The sequence below is a fragment of the Arvicola amphibius genome, chromosome 4, assembly GCF_903992535.2.
Source record: "Arvicola amphibius chromosome 4, mArvAmp1.2, whole genome shotgun sequence".
NCBI lineage: Eukaryota > Metazoa > Chordata > Mammalia > Rodentia > Cricetidae > Arvicola > Arvicola amphibius.
The window spans coordinates 106,559,708-106,573,306 of record NC_052050.1 but is presented as its reverse complement, the minus strand read 5'-3'; the positions used below and the strand labels follow the sequence as shown (position 1 = coordinate 106,573,306).

Here is a 13,599-nt window from a genome sequence, read left to right as displayed (position 1 = left end):
ACCAGCAGACACGAGCCAAACGGGGCGGCACCGGAAGAGCGGCTGCCCGCTGTCGATTGGACGGCTCCGCTTATACGCAATTCTGATTGGCTCCAGGGAGTCCCTGTTCCTTGATAGACAGGACCAGCACGATACTGATACCGGTACGATCCAGCGCAGTCCTGCCCAAACCTGGCTGCTGTCCAGAGGCGTCCCACTGCTGGCTGGGATCTGGGTGCGCCTGTGCACCCGACTGAAGGTAAAGGCTGGAGCAGCTGGAGTTGCGGGCTATCTTTGGTTTCAGTGGACGTCAGCCTGGGCCGCAGGAGACCTTGTCTCCAAAAAGGACACAAGAAAAGCCAGATTTATTCACGGAAAATTGGGTGTGATGGCGCACACAACTTGGCACTGTTGTGCCTGAGTCCAAGGACCCCCCCAAGAAGACCACCACGGAGCCACACTTCCAAATGCAAAAACAAGGTTTCATTTAAGTACAGGCTAGCACGGGTCCTCTGCCTCACAGACATAGCAGATGGAGGGAGAAGGACCCCGTTTACTATTGTAAGGGGTTTATAAAGACAAAAACCATAAAACAGTCACAAGTAACAGTATCAAAATACAAAATTATGTATCCTATATCATAACTGGCTAAAGATTAGGTAAATCTCAGCTGTTAGTTCTTGTAGGCTATTGGTAATGAAGGGGGATAGCAACAGCCCCCCTGGTTACGTCCTCCATACAACTGCAGACCCGGTACTAACCGCAGGGGCTGCTTTAAATATCGCCCAGCTGATAAGGAAGTTGGGTGGTCTACATCCTCTGTATGACTACGGGCGGGGGCGGGGGGGATGGGCTTCAGTCAGCAACTTTGTGTATACGTTTCTCCATTAGCTAATACTTACTCTAAAGAGGGTCCCATGGCCTTCAGCTTTCCTGGGTGCTGGGGTGTAGTTAAAGGTCCCAAAAGGACCCAACACAGAAATGGAGTCTTTTCCAGCTTTTAGCACCCAGCCCTGGGGAGACGGAGACAGGAGGATTAGGAGTTCAAGGTCAACAAGGGCTACAGTGAAACTGTTTGGGTTAAGGCTATGGAACTTTCCACCCAAACAGAAACCTGTTGGGGGCCAGGCCAATCTGAGGCTTTCTCAGAGGCCCTGATTAAAAAGACAAAGGGAACGCTACTTTTGTGTCCTGGCCGGAGCCTGTAGGGAGTCAAGGTTTCAGCCGACCTGCCCTTCCTCCCAGAGCTGTAGTTAGACCACTGTGTGCTGGGTCCCTTTGTGCAGCATTGGTTGATGAAGTTCCTTGTTAGGGATTGATTGTGAGGGACCGAAAAGGACTCTCGGGTCAAGCAGGCTGATTCATCCCTCCCCCCCCCCCTCGCCTTTCCTCTTGGGATAGCCTGCAGGAGTTAACAGCACGTACTTATCTTAAGCACCTCTTGCAGTCAACCGTGCAACTGCCGGATCCTCCTTCTGATGGTATTTTCAGCCTACTTCCCCTTTGGCCTAGGGCTCAGTAGTTTTCCATCCCCCCCCCCCAACCTTACCCCTCCCTACCAGAGCTACCCTATAAAAAACGAAACCCTGCTTGCAATAAACGGAGCCTTGACCCATCTCAGACTGACTCTGTCTTTCTTTACGCACTTGGTTCCTTTTCCCTTTCCCCCCCATTATTCCTAGGTGATGCCTCCTCGAGACCCATAAATTACCTGGCCTGCTGGACGGGTCAATTGATGGTGGTGATGTGGAAACATTTGAAAGTGGACAGGTGGGTCCAGAAGCTGAAATGTTCTTTAATCAGAAATATTGTGGAGGTCTTCACCAAAGAAGACTCCTCAGACATGGGTTTAAGCCAATGGGATTGAGGAGCCTACCTTGAAAGACCCCCAGTGTGGGGTGACTCTCACTCAAGTCTCGGGATAACACGCCCCCCCCCCCCCAGTAACTCACGAGAGAGACCGTCCTTGCTGCAATCACACGAGGTTTAACTATGAGACAGGAACCAGTGCACTGGGGCCAAGACTCATAACCCACGCAGGGGAAGAGTTCGACCCGAGTGACCGGGAGAAGGAGTTTTTAAGGGAAGAAACCACAGCCCAGTGATCCAAAAGGGGCAGGGAGGGTGTAGAAAATTCCAAGAATACCAGTGAAACCCACCTGTCTGCCTCCCAAATGCTAGATTAAAGGTGTGCACCACCACTGCCTCCCAAGTGCTTGGATTATAAAGGCCACCACTGCCTGCCCTTGGCTTATTTTTGAGAATGCCCTGACTTTTGTATTTCCTTATTGCCCCATTGTCTCCCTTCTGTGAAACTACTACAGACTTCACTCCTTAAAAGGGCCCCAAGAGATGGATTTGGGTCTGTTCTCTTTAACCTGACTTAGGCTGGGCAGCTCTTGGGTGAACCCCAATAAAAATCAAGCTTGCTTTAAGTTTGGTTCAATTTGTGGGAGTGGTCTTATTCTCGATGTTGGGATTAACAGAAAGTCTTTATTAGCTGGCAGGTTACTACCCTGGGTGTTCGGGATCCACTGTAACCACAGTCCTTTTCAGGGTGAGCTTTGAAGCACAAAGCCATGCCCTGGGTTGGCATGCTTCAGTTGACAAGGTCTGTCCTGTCTCTTTAAGAGATAAGGCCCGCCCACTTCCCCCCTCTGCTGAGGCAGGCAGATCTTCCTTCTTGCTTGCAGCCTGAGTCTCTTCCTCTTTTCCATCTCTCCTCCAAAGAGGCAGCTTCTACCTCCCTCCGTTCTCCCCTTCCCCTTCTGTTTCTTTCTCTCTTTCCTCTCTCCTCTCTCTCTCTCTGCTCTTCTCTCCTTCTCCCCCTTCCCTTCCATAACCCACCCAACCTCACTCTGCATGGCATGCCTATCCATGTCTCTGTCTCTCGCCTGTAGCCGCAAGTCTCCCTGCCCAGGACCAGCTGCTTTCAGAGACTTGTGCCTGGGACTGGCCGCTCTGGGACCCACTGCCTGCCCCTGCTCGGGGACCTGCGGCATGGTCTCATGGCCCCACTGCCGCTTCAGCTACCTGGGGAGCTGCAGCATTTTTATTAATCCATTTCAACGAGACCATGCTGCAGGTCTCTGAAGCAGGGAGCCACAGGGTGGGTGAGAGACAGAGACATGGATAGGCATGCCATGCAGAGTGAAGTTGGATATTTATTTAGTGGGTTATGGAAGGGAAGGGGAGAAGGGGAAGAGCAGAGAGAGAGAGGCAGAAAGAGAGAGAGAGAGAGAAACAGAGGGGGGAAGGGGAGGAGTGGGGAGAAGGGAGAGAGAGAAGGGAAGGACTCAGGCTGGAAGCTGAAGAGCTTGCAGTGGAGGGGGAGAAGGGAGTGGGCGTGACTTGTCTCTTAAAGGGACAGCACAGACCATTACACCCAGGTGACATCAGCCAGGTCAGTTTTTCTGTCCAGAGCCTCACAGTCCACCTGAGGCTTTTAGGTCATTAAGCTTTCATTCCAGGACCTGACAACAGATCAGAAGATGGTACGAGACACTCTCCCACTGGCTGCTTCCTGTGACGGACAGTGTGAACGGTTGTCTCCAGAAGCTAAGCGGACATAGGAGGAGAGCTTTAACTTGATTGGCTGGGCTGCATTGCTATGGAATTTAGAACCCGGTACCAGCCCCTTAGCCATCATCAACTCCCCTGATTCCGAAAGCGGCCCTGCCCCTGGAGGAGACTGCGGCTTCCCCTCCTCCGAGCCTTTTTGTCTTCTCTCTTTCCTGTACTGGAGCGAATGAAACCCAGAATCCAGGTACCTCCGGTTCTTCCTGATACCCAGCCAAGTTCCTCTCGCATGGCAGGCTTCTCCCTCCTCCTCCTACCCTGGAGGAAGCACTTCCCGCACCCGTTCCCAAGAAGCCTGCTGGTTGGGCCCCTAGCCCTGAAAACTTAAGCACTCTGCGTCTATGTCTATGCGGGGACAGGGGAAGGATATTCACGAGGGACAGGGGGCAAGGGAGGGACCTCCCAAGCATTTCCCCTTCACTCAGTCCCTCAGGCTCTGATTGGACTCCTAGAATCTGTTCTGGCTACCCACCAGCCCACTTGGAATTTCAATACGGCAGCAGATAAGGGGTGTCTGACAGTCAAATAGCCGGCTCTCTCTCATGGCAGGTCTCAGAGGGGTTGCAAGGCACCCCACTAATTTGGCCAAGGTAAGAGAAGTTCTTCAGGGGCCAGTTGAACCACCATCTGTGTTTCTTAAATGTTTGACGGAGACTTACAGGTGTTTTACTCCCTTTGACCCGAACTCTGATAGTCAGCAGGCAGCGGTAGCCATGGCCTTCATCCAACAATCAGTATCAGAGACAAGGAGAAAGTTACAGCGGTTAGATTTAAATGGAGGGACTGAGTAAGTGTTTCAGAAGCGAGAAGCAGAGAAAATGATAAAAAATAAAAAAAAAAGGCAGGAGGCAAAGGAAAGAGAGAGGTGGGAAGCAGAAAAAAAGAGAAAACTGGAGAAATCGTAGACAAAAAAAATTTTTGATTAGGATTTTGGCTGCAGTGGTAGGGGAAAAAACCAGACAGGACCTAGGCAGATAGGCAACCTGGGAAGCAAAGAATAAACAAAGACTGCGTAGCCTTGAACAGAGCAGCCCCCGACCCGGTCGAATGCTCGGGGGGCACAGAGCAGACATTTCCTAAGCAGCTGCCGAAGCTGATGTGCCACGTGGGAGGCCTCCCGGAGCCCAAGCTGTGCTGGGAAAAGGATGGGATGGCCTTGGACTTCACGCTGGAGCCCGGCAGCCTGACGCTGCGCACTCAGGCTGGGCGGCTGCCAGATTCCCGGGTGTACGGGGCGGGGGAGAGGGGGCGGGCTCACCCTTGCTGTGTCTAAAGCATTTGACTGTGGACACGAGGGCTGAGCAATCTATGTTGAAGCAACCATTGAAAAAGCTAATATCAGTGAACCACCTTACAAACTGTAGATTTGGAAAAAAGGACAAATGACTCATTCCTTCCTGATTATTCATGAGTGTCCCACGCTTTTACTAGAAAGAGACTTGTTAACAAAGTTAAAGACCTAGAATCGGGCCAATGGAGATGAAAGCCTTTTGTTGACTAACGAGAGACTTTCGTTTTCCCTGCTGCTGTAGAGGTCTGCAGGAAACGCAGGATGAAGAGCAGGAGGGAGAAGATGAGTAAGGACGTCAGGACCTTGAGGGGTTGGTCCACCCACTGAGACAGTGTGCCTGAGCTAATTGGAGCTCACCAACTCCAGTTGAACTGGGACTGAATGAGCATGAGATCAAACTGGACCCTCTGAATGTGGCTGATAATTGGAGCAGACTGAGAAGCCATTGATAAAGGCATTGATAAAGTCTCTACTGCATGTACTGGCTTTTTGGGATCCTATTCCATTTGGATGCACACCTTCCTAAGTCTGGATGTAGGGGGGAAGGCCTTGGGCTTCTCACAGGGCAGGGTACCTTGCTCTCTCTTAGGAATGGAGGGGGTCGGGGGAAGGGTGTTGGGGGGGGAGAGGGAGGGAAATGGGAGGAGGGGAGGAAGTGGAAAATTTGGTATTATTTATAAAGTAATAAAAAAACAATGTAATTAACTTAGTTTTTTAAATGCCATTCCTCAGCATGTAGGATCAAATTAGAACATCTTTGTATTGTATTGTGTCAGAATGTTTGGTTTTAAAAACTGCTGCTTGTAAGCTGGGCAATGGTAGCACACACCTTTAATTCCAGCACTCAGGAGGCAGAGGCAGGTGAATCTCTGTGAGTTCGAGGTCAGCCTTGTCTGCAGAGAGAGTGCCGGGACAGCCAAGGCTCCACAGAGAAATCCTGTCTCAATAAACAAAAACAAAAAATTATAAAATCAAATCAAAATAGCTATCAACTCCAATAAATGGACAGTGTTCTATGTCCTGCAGTACCAAACACTCAGCGATGATTTAATTCTTTATGTAAGAATAAAAAAGTACATCTACCTCAGAAAAAAAAGAAATCTAAAATTTTTGATTATTAAATATACCTTATTTACCAAATGTAAGTTACTCATCTAAATTTTCTAGCTGCTTGGTGATAACTTGTGTGGTAATAGGCAGAGTTACCACAGTACATGGTTCTATGATGGTGGAAATTTTTTACAAAGAATTACTTTGTTTCAAGAGACAGCCATTGTGTACATTTTCATCCTTTATTAAAGTATAAGGAAACTCCCATGAACAAATAGTGAGAATCATTCAAAATGAAAGAAAGCCAATTATGGTGGCACATGCCAGATTTGCTGAAGGAGGTGGAGACAGGAGGACCAGGGAGTTCAAGGCCAGCCTGAGATACACATTTAGCCAGGTGTGGTGGTGCCTGCCTTTAATCCCAGCACTTGCCTGGCGTATATGTATATTTGTTATGTAAATTAGTATATGGCTCAGGCAATATTGATATTACAGTCTGGGATATTACATTGCAATACAAATGCATGGACTGACTAGAAATAAATTATTGGTGGGCATTGCTGATGGATGGGGAAGTTAAAATCATTTGATCAACTTAAGAATGCGAGCTCCTGGGCTGGAGAGATGGCTCAGAGGTTAAGAGCACTGACTGCTCTTCCAGAGGTCCTGAGTTCGATTCCCAGCAACCACATGGTGGCTCACAACCATCTGTCATGAGATCTGGTGCTCTCTTCTGGCCTGAGGGCATACATGGAGGCTGAACACTGTACATATTAGTAAATAAATAAATCTTTAAAAAAAATGCGAGCTCCTTCGTGCTGTAATGTTTATATTGATTGTTTGATTTAGTTATGTTTAATAGTCTGGGGGGAAAATCTGACAATCAAGAAACGATTCAACATTGAGAAGCTGTATTCAATATTGTGCTACAATATATAATTAAATAAAAAGGGGAAATGAAGATTTGTTGAATTGATGCCAGGCCAGGACAATGCGCTTGCCAGACATCCCTTGAGAACCAGAGGATGTTTGCAGGATTTTGGCAGAATGCTGCCTTCACACTCCAAGTATTTATTTACCAGCTGTCATGTTCTTTGGATTTCTTTTGGGAAAAGGCTCAACCAGTAACATATAAAAAGCTGTTCTTTGTCCAGTAAGAAAGAAGCAGTCATGACAGATAGGTATGCACTGTGCATTTCTATTCAGCCATGACAGTATAATAATAACGCTAAGAATAACGACTCTGTACTCCGCTTCCCAAAGAAGCCGAGTCCTATTCCGTCCCTTGTTTTGGTGTCAATGGTCTCTTTGACCTCAGTCTTTCAGAGGAGAGTGTGAAGTTCTGTCTTTTCAACATGACATGGCTGCTGCCCACATCAACTCATATCGGCTGTGGTTACCTAGGCAAGATCAAATCAGTCAAAATTATAGCATGGATGGGGCAAGTGGATCCTAAGGCCCCACCCTAGAGTGTTGGTAACTGCTGAGGGAGGGTCACTTTTCTTTGATGATATACCTGCTGATTGGTTGCCTTAAGCCCCGCCCCTGTGACTGTCTGTCCCCATACCCATGTGCACATGGTCAGCATTAATTTGTTTCAGTGTTATTAATAATTGTAATAAAAGCCAGGCAGTGGTGGTACACACCCATAGTCCCAGCACTCAGGAATCAGAGATAGGCAGATCTCTGTGAGTTCGAGTCCAGCCTAGACTACAGAGTGAGTTCCAGGACAGCCAAGGCTACAGAGAAACCCTGTCATGCCACCTCCTGCCGAGTCTGCTTAGCCCTCACGAAGGCTGTGGCACAAACCTCAAGGAAGCATGCCTGCAGAGAAGGTGTGTGTGCTGTGCTGCCTGCATCTGAGCCCGCGCACTTCTGGTATCCCCTGCTCATGTTCTAGGGATACAGTCTGGTTTCCCCAAGAAGGGAAGATAGTATGTTTAAGTTTCCAGAGTCTCCTGATGAGCCATTGCCATAGACAGGAGGATATGATGCTAATGGGGGAAGATGGGTTAACATTCAAGTCAAAAAGGTTTCCTGGTTTTCATTAAAATTTATGTAAAGACTTGAGAGATCTAGGCCAATCTGGTGCTTATTAAACAAAGAACAAAAGGCAAACTTAATTAATGGCTTTGGTCCACAGTGACATCTCTCTTCCACTCTCATTGGAATCTGAGTCCTTCTCCAGGAAGTCCTGTAACAAGTGGTAATTATCTAATCCCAGCACTCAGGAAGCAGAGGCAGGCAGATCTCTGTGACTTCAAGGTCACCCTGGTCTAAAAAGTGAGTTCCAAGGTAGCCAGGGCTGTTACACAAAGAAACCTTATCTCCAAAAAACAAACAAACAAAAACAAAACAAAAGACCCTACCCTGTTACACAAATAATAAAAACCCAGAGACAGATATTGGGGTTCAAGATCAGAAAGGCAAAGCAGTCAGCCACTAGAGAGACCTTTTACCTCTACCCAATCTTCAGACCAAATGGGTGAGATCCTGTCTCCACAACTCCTCAGACTCCACACTCCAGTGAGTTCCTGTCTCTTCCCTTTATATTCCTCTCTCTGCCCAGCCATATCTTTCCTGTCTCTACCTCCCCATTGTGGGGATTAAAAGTGTGTGACTCTCAAACACTGGGATTAAAGATGTGAATCACCACTATCTCGATCTGTTTCTGGATTGACCTTGTGTAGCCCAGGTTAGCCTTGAACTCACAGATATCTGTCTGCCTTTGTCTCCCAAGTCCTGGGATTAAAGGTGTGTGCCACCACTCCTTGGCCTGTATAGCTGACTAGTGTGGCTACTTTGCCCTCTGATCTTCAGGCAACCTTTATTTATTAAAACACAAATAATATACCACTATACCACCTTTCTCTAGCTGCTTGTTCACCTTCATGCCCAACAGCAACTGCTGGGGTTTCAGTGTGCCTGCTCTACTGCTTTTCTCTCAAACACTAAGGAAATGGTCCTTGAGATTTCTTCTGAGTTTATCTTAAAATTTGTTTATCAATAAGACTAAACACCAATAAAAGGGAATCCTGATTTACCTATAACAATCTTGCATAAACACTACTTACTGAATTCTGTCATCAAATGTTTAAAGAGTCAGAATGAGACACAGATCAGAAGTCTGTTTAAGCACAAGACACTGATACAATCTATCTGTAACTTTTAGGATATTTTCTTCATGTTAGGTTATTTTATGAAGCACTGCATAAAAATTATACAAATTATTGTTTCAGAGCTTTATATTAGTTTCATTTGTAGGTTTCTAGAGGAAATTTTATGGGACATTTATGGTAGTTTAGAGGAAGCCCCATATATTTGAGTGCTTAGTCATCAGGGAGTGGAAAGATTTAGGAGGTGTGGCCTTCTTGGACTTTGAGGTTTCAAAAGCTGAAGCCAGGCTCAGCTCTCTTCCTGCTGCCTATGGAACCTGATATTGTAGGGCCATATTATAGGCCCATATGTCTACATTGTATGGTGGCCAGACTCTCAGGCCATAGTTTGAACCTGGCCTCACAGTGTGGTCACCTAGCCTTTCCAGACAAACTGTCACCATCCCTAACAAAGGGTCAGAATATGTTAATGTTGGTTTGCTCCCTCTTTATAACTATGGAGATCACCTGGGAAGAGGTGTTAATTTAGGCTATGTGACAGAGCAGCCATAGCTGCAGACTTGATCTTAGTCCTGCTACCCCAGAAACAGAATGCTAATGAACTTCCCCCCTCACGTTACCTTTTGATATAAAAGCTGTCTGGATAATAAATGTGGGTGATCTTCAGGATGTGAATGAACCCTGAGACTCCCTCCTGATATTGCTGTGTGAACTGTGCCTCAATTATTCCCACGTCTCTACACTGGTCCAAGAGATAATTTATGTTGGAGCTGGATGTGGACATGATATAGAAGCTACTTCTCCAGTACCATGTCTGCCTGCATGTTACCATGTTCCCCATCACACTCCTCACCATGATGATAAGAGACTAAACCCCTAAAACTGCAACTAATCTGTAAGCAGAAGTTTCTGTCCTGCCAGCAGCTCTCAAATAAACACAATGAAGCTCATAATTAATTGTAAATGTTCAGTGGACAGCTCAGACTTGTTACTAGCTAGCTCTTACATTTTGAATAAACCCATATCCCTTATTTATGTTCTGCCACATGGCAGTACCTTTAGTATCATGGCATTTATTTCCCATTCCCTCTGCATCTGCTCAAGACTCCTCAGACTCCACCCTTCCTATCTGCAACATTCTGTCTCAGGCTATATCATCAATTCTCTTCCTGCCTAACTATTGGCCAAATCAGCTTTTCTTTAAATTTTTTTTATGTGTATTGGTGTGAGGGTATCAGATCCCCTAGCACTGGAGTTACAGACAGTTGTGAGCTGTCATGTGTATGCTGGGGATTGAACCCAGGTCCTCTGGAAGAACAGCCAGTGCTCTTAATTGCTGAGCCATCTCTCTAGCCCCCAATCAGCTTTTCTTTGTGGTTTTCTTTTTTTGTTGTTGTTTATTTATTTATTACGTATACAACATTCCTTCCATGTATGTTTGTATGCCAGAAGAGGGCACCAGATCTCATTACAGATGGCTGTGAGCCACCGTGTGGTTGCTAGGAATTGAACTCAGGACCTCTGGAAGAGCAGTGAGTGCTCTTAACCTCTGAGCCATCTCTCCAGCCCTCAGCTTTTTATTAACAATGAGAGCAATACATATTTATAGTGTACAAAAAATATTCCACAGCATTTCCCCCTTTTGTTTAATTAAAAAGGAAAATTTAACTTTAACATAGTAAAATTATATACAACAAAACAAGTTATTAAGTAAATATTAGTTACAAAATTCAGTTCATTTGCACTTGGCAAAATCAGAGAAAATATTTCATTATCTATCCTATCTTTGTGAGTCTAAAGTTTTATACCTAATTTGCTTTCTTTTATAACTAAGGAAAACTATAAGTTTAACTATTTAGTCTTTAACTCTATCAAAGATCCCAGAAGGATGAAATATTACCTAATGACAGGGACATCAGGGTGCCCTGACAGTCACCCAAAGTTCCTCTGCAATGTTGGGGCATCCAACTCTGTCCTACAGCCCTAGCATACCTGGCAGATTTTCTTGTAAAGCAGGAATTTTTGAAGGACTGTCCCACCTTGTCTTGGCAAAGTTTGACAGTCACCTTTCTTATGTCCTGCTGATAAAGTTTGGATGGTTTATTGTCAGCAATTGAGGTAAGGGCAGTTCTTTGCCCAGTTGCTAGCTAGCTTTTACCACAGTGATGGGTCTTCAATGTCATCGTCTTCCTCTGAAGGAGACAGTGTTTCCAGGAGCAGCAATGTTTCACTATCATGAAAAACCTTAGGTTATTAAACATATTAAATGCCATATTCTGTGGGTCTTTGAAGCATTTAAAGACCATCTATTTATGTAAATATATCTTTTTATGACCTTGAAAACATATTTAATATGACTATAAGTTTGACTATTATAGATGACTATTAATCTATGTTGTGTTTCTTAATTATATACTACTCTTTTAAATGAGCTGCATAAACCTAATACCCTAAACAAGAGTAGAAACATACATACAGTATAACAAAATTAATTTTAAATTTGTATTATTTATTCAAACCAAAACCCATACCAATGTAAAATATTTTGAGATTAATAGTTGTTTTCTGGATTAAAATAGGTCCAATAATCTATCCTTTTTTCTTATAATTTCCATATCAGTCTTTAATTAAACATTTTCTTTTATGAGTTACCTTGGTCATGTTGTCTCTTCATAGCAATAGAACTCTAAGATAACAATAAAACTTTATTCAAAACATTTTTCTAGGAGGTAGAAAGAAAGCAAATCAGAGGATCAGAGTAGTGTGAGATGCTGTCTTCTGTTCATTACATTGTCGTTCCGCTCATGAACTCACTGTATTTGTGGTTATCTACACAGGGTCAAACCAGTCAAAATTCTAGCATTGATGGAGTAGATGATCTCCAACCTTCACCCCTTACTGAGGAGTTATTGGCAACTGACAACTTCTGGAGAAGGCAGAATTATTCTTTTTTGAAAAAGTAGCTATACCCATGCACTAATTGTCAGTGTTAATTACATTTAGTGGGTTGGAGGGAGAAAAGGGAGAATAATATGATCATAATTCACTGCATGAATGAATGAGATTATCGAGAATAAAGAAAAACAAATAAATTTTCTTTAATTCAGATAAGCAATATAGCCCATAATTCGAAACTCTTAATCTTTAGTTTTGAGTTTCCCTTGTCCTGGAATTATAGGTGTGTGTTGTAGGAGGTTCTTCTGTACTTGTGTTTCTTTCATTGGTTGAATAAAGAAACTGCGTTGGCCTTTTGATAGGTCAGAAAATTAGGTAGGCGGAGTAGACAGAACAGGATGCTGGGAAGAAGGCAGTGTTGCAGACGCCATGAAGCTCCTGTTTGAGACTGACACTGGCTAGGATCTTTCCTGGTAAGCCATGACCTCATGGTGAACACAGATTGGTAGACATGGGTTAGATCAGGATGTGAGAGTTGGCCAAGAAGAGGCTAGATATAATGGGCAAGGCAGTAATTTAATTAATACAACTTTTGTGTGATTATTTCAGGTGTAAACTAGCAGGGCGGTGGGATGCAGTCTGCTCCTCCTGTTACAGGTATGTGCTATCTAAACCAGGAAAACAGAAAATTGCTATGTGTTTTTTCATATTTAATTCTTTGATTCTGTGTATATTGTTAGATGTGGGTCATCTGAAGATTTTATTTTTTGGTGTATCTTTCTATTCAGGGGTTCCTCTCCATACTGCTATTTTGCATTTGTAAGCTTATGCAAAGCATCCCCTTATACTATAGATTGTGCATTTTCATGAATACTAAAAAGTCAAGTGGTAATGGAGTATTTCTACATTTTATATTTAGAATTTCTCCCCAGTTGTGAGTTTTCCCAAGTTTGTTAAAGGATCCAGAATGAGTGAACATTCTTCTGTATTACATCCACATGTTTCTCACAGTGTGAGTCCTTCCATTGTATCAGCGGGAACTGGATAAATGAAGGTATTCTATATTGTGTTACATCCACGTGTTTCTCACAGTATGAATCCTTTTGGTGTATCAGTGGGAACTGGATAAATGAAGGTATCCTATATTGTGTTACATCCACGTGTTTCTCACAGTGTGAATCCTTCGGTTATATCAGCGGGAACTGGATAAATGAAGGTATCCTATATAGCATACAAATCTTAGGGTTTTTGCCAGTGTCAATTATGTCATGTATTTGAAAGGAATCAGGACTGGTGGAGAAGGTCCTTCTGTCTTTGTGTTGTTTTCATTCAAAGAAACTGCTTTGGGCTTGTTGATAGGGCAGAACTTAGGTAGGCAGGGAAGACGGAACTGAATTCTGGGAGGAAGAAAGCAGAGTTAGAGATACACCATGGATCTGCCAGAGACAGATGCTTAGAATTTTACCTGGTAAGCCACTGCCATGTGGTGATACACAGATTAATAGAAATGGGTTAAATTAAGATTTAAGAATTAGCCAACAAGAAACTAAAGCTAATGCGCCAAGCAGTGATTTAATTAATACAGTTTCTGTGTGGTTATTTCAGGGCTAAGCCAGCTGGGCAGCTAGGACAAACAAGCAGCCCCTTCTTGCAACACAGAACAACTAACGTTTCCCCACAATTATTATA

At 44.4% G+C, this 13,599-nt stretch overlaps 1 long non-coding RNA gene across 1 annotated transcript; it reads left to right on the top strand.

Annotated features, from left to right (window-relative positions):
* The first annotated feature begins 3,368 nt into the window (after nucleotides 1–3,368).
* LOC119813228 lies at nucleotides 3,369–5,231 on the top strand. Its single transcript, XR_005285157.1, has 3 exons — nucleotides 3,369–3,745; nucleotides 3,984–4,148; nucleotides 5,091–5,231. It is a non-coding gene; the product is annotated as an uncharacterized LOC119813228 (long non-coding RNA).
* The last annotated feature ends 8,368 nt before the right edge of the window (nucleotides 5,232–13,599 follow it).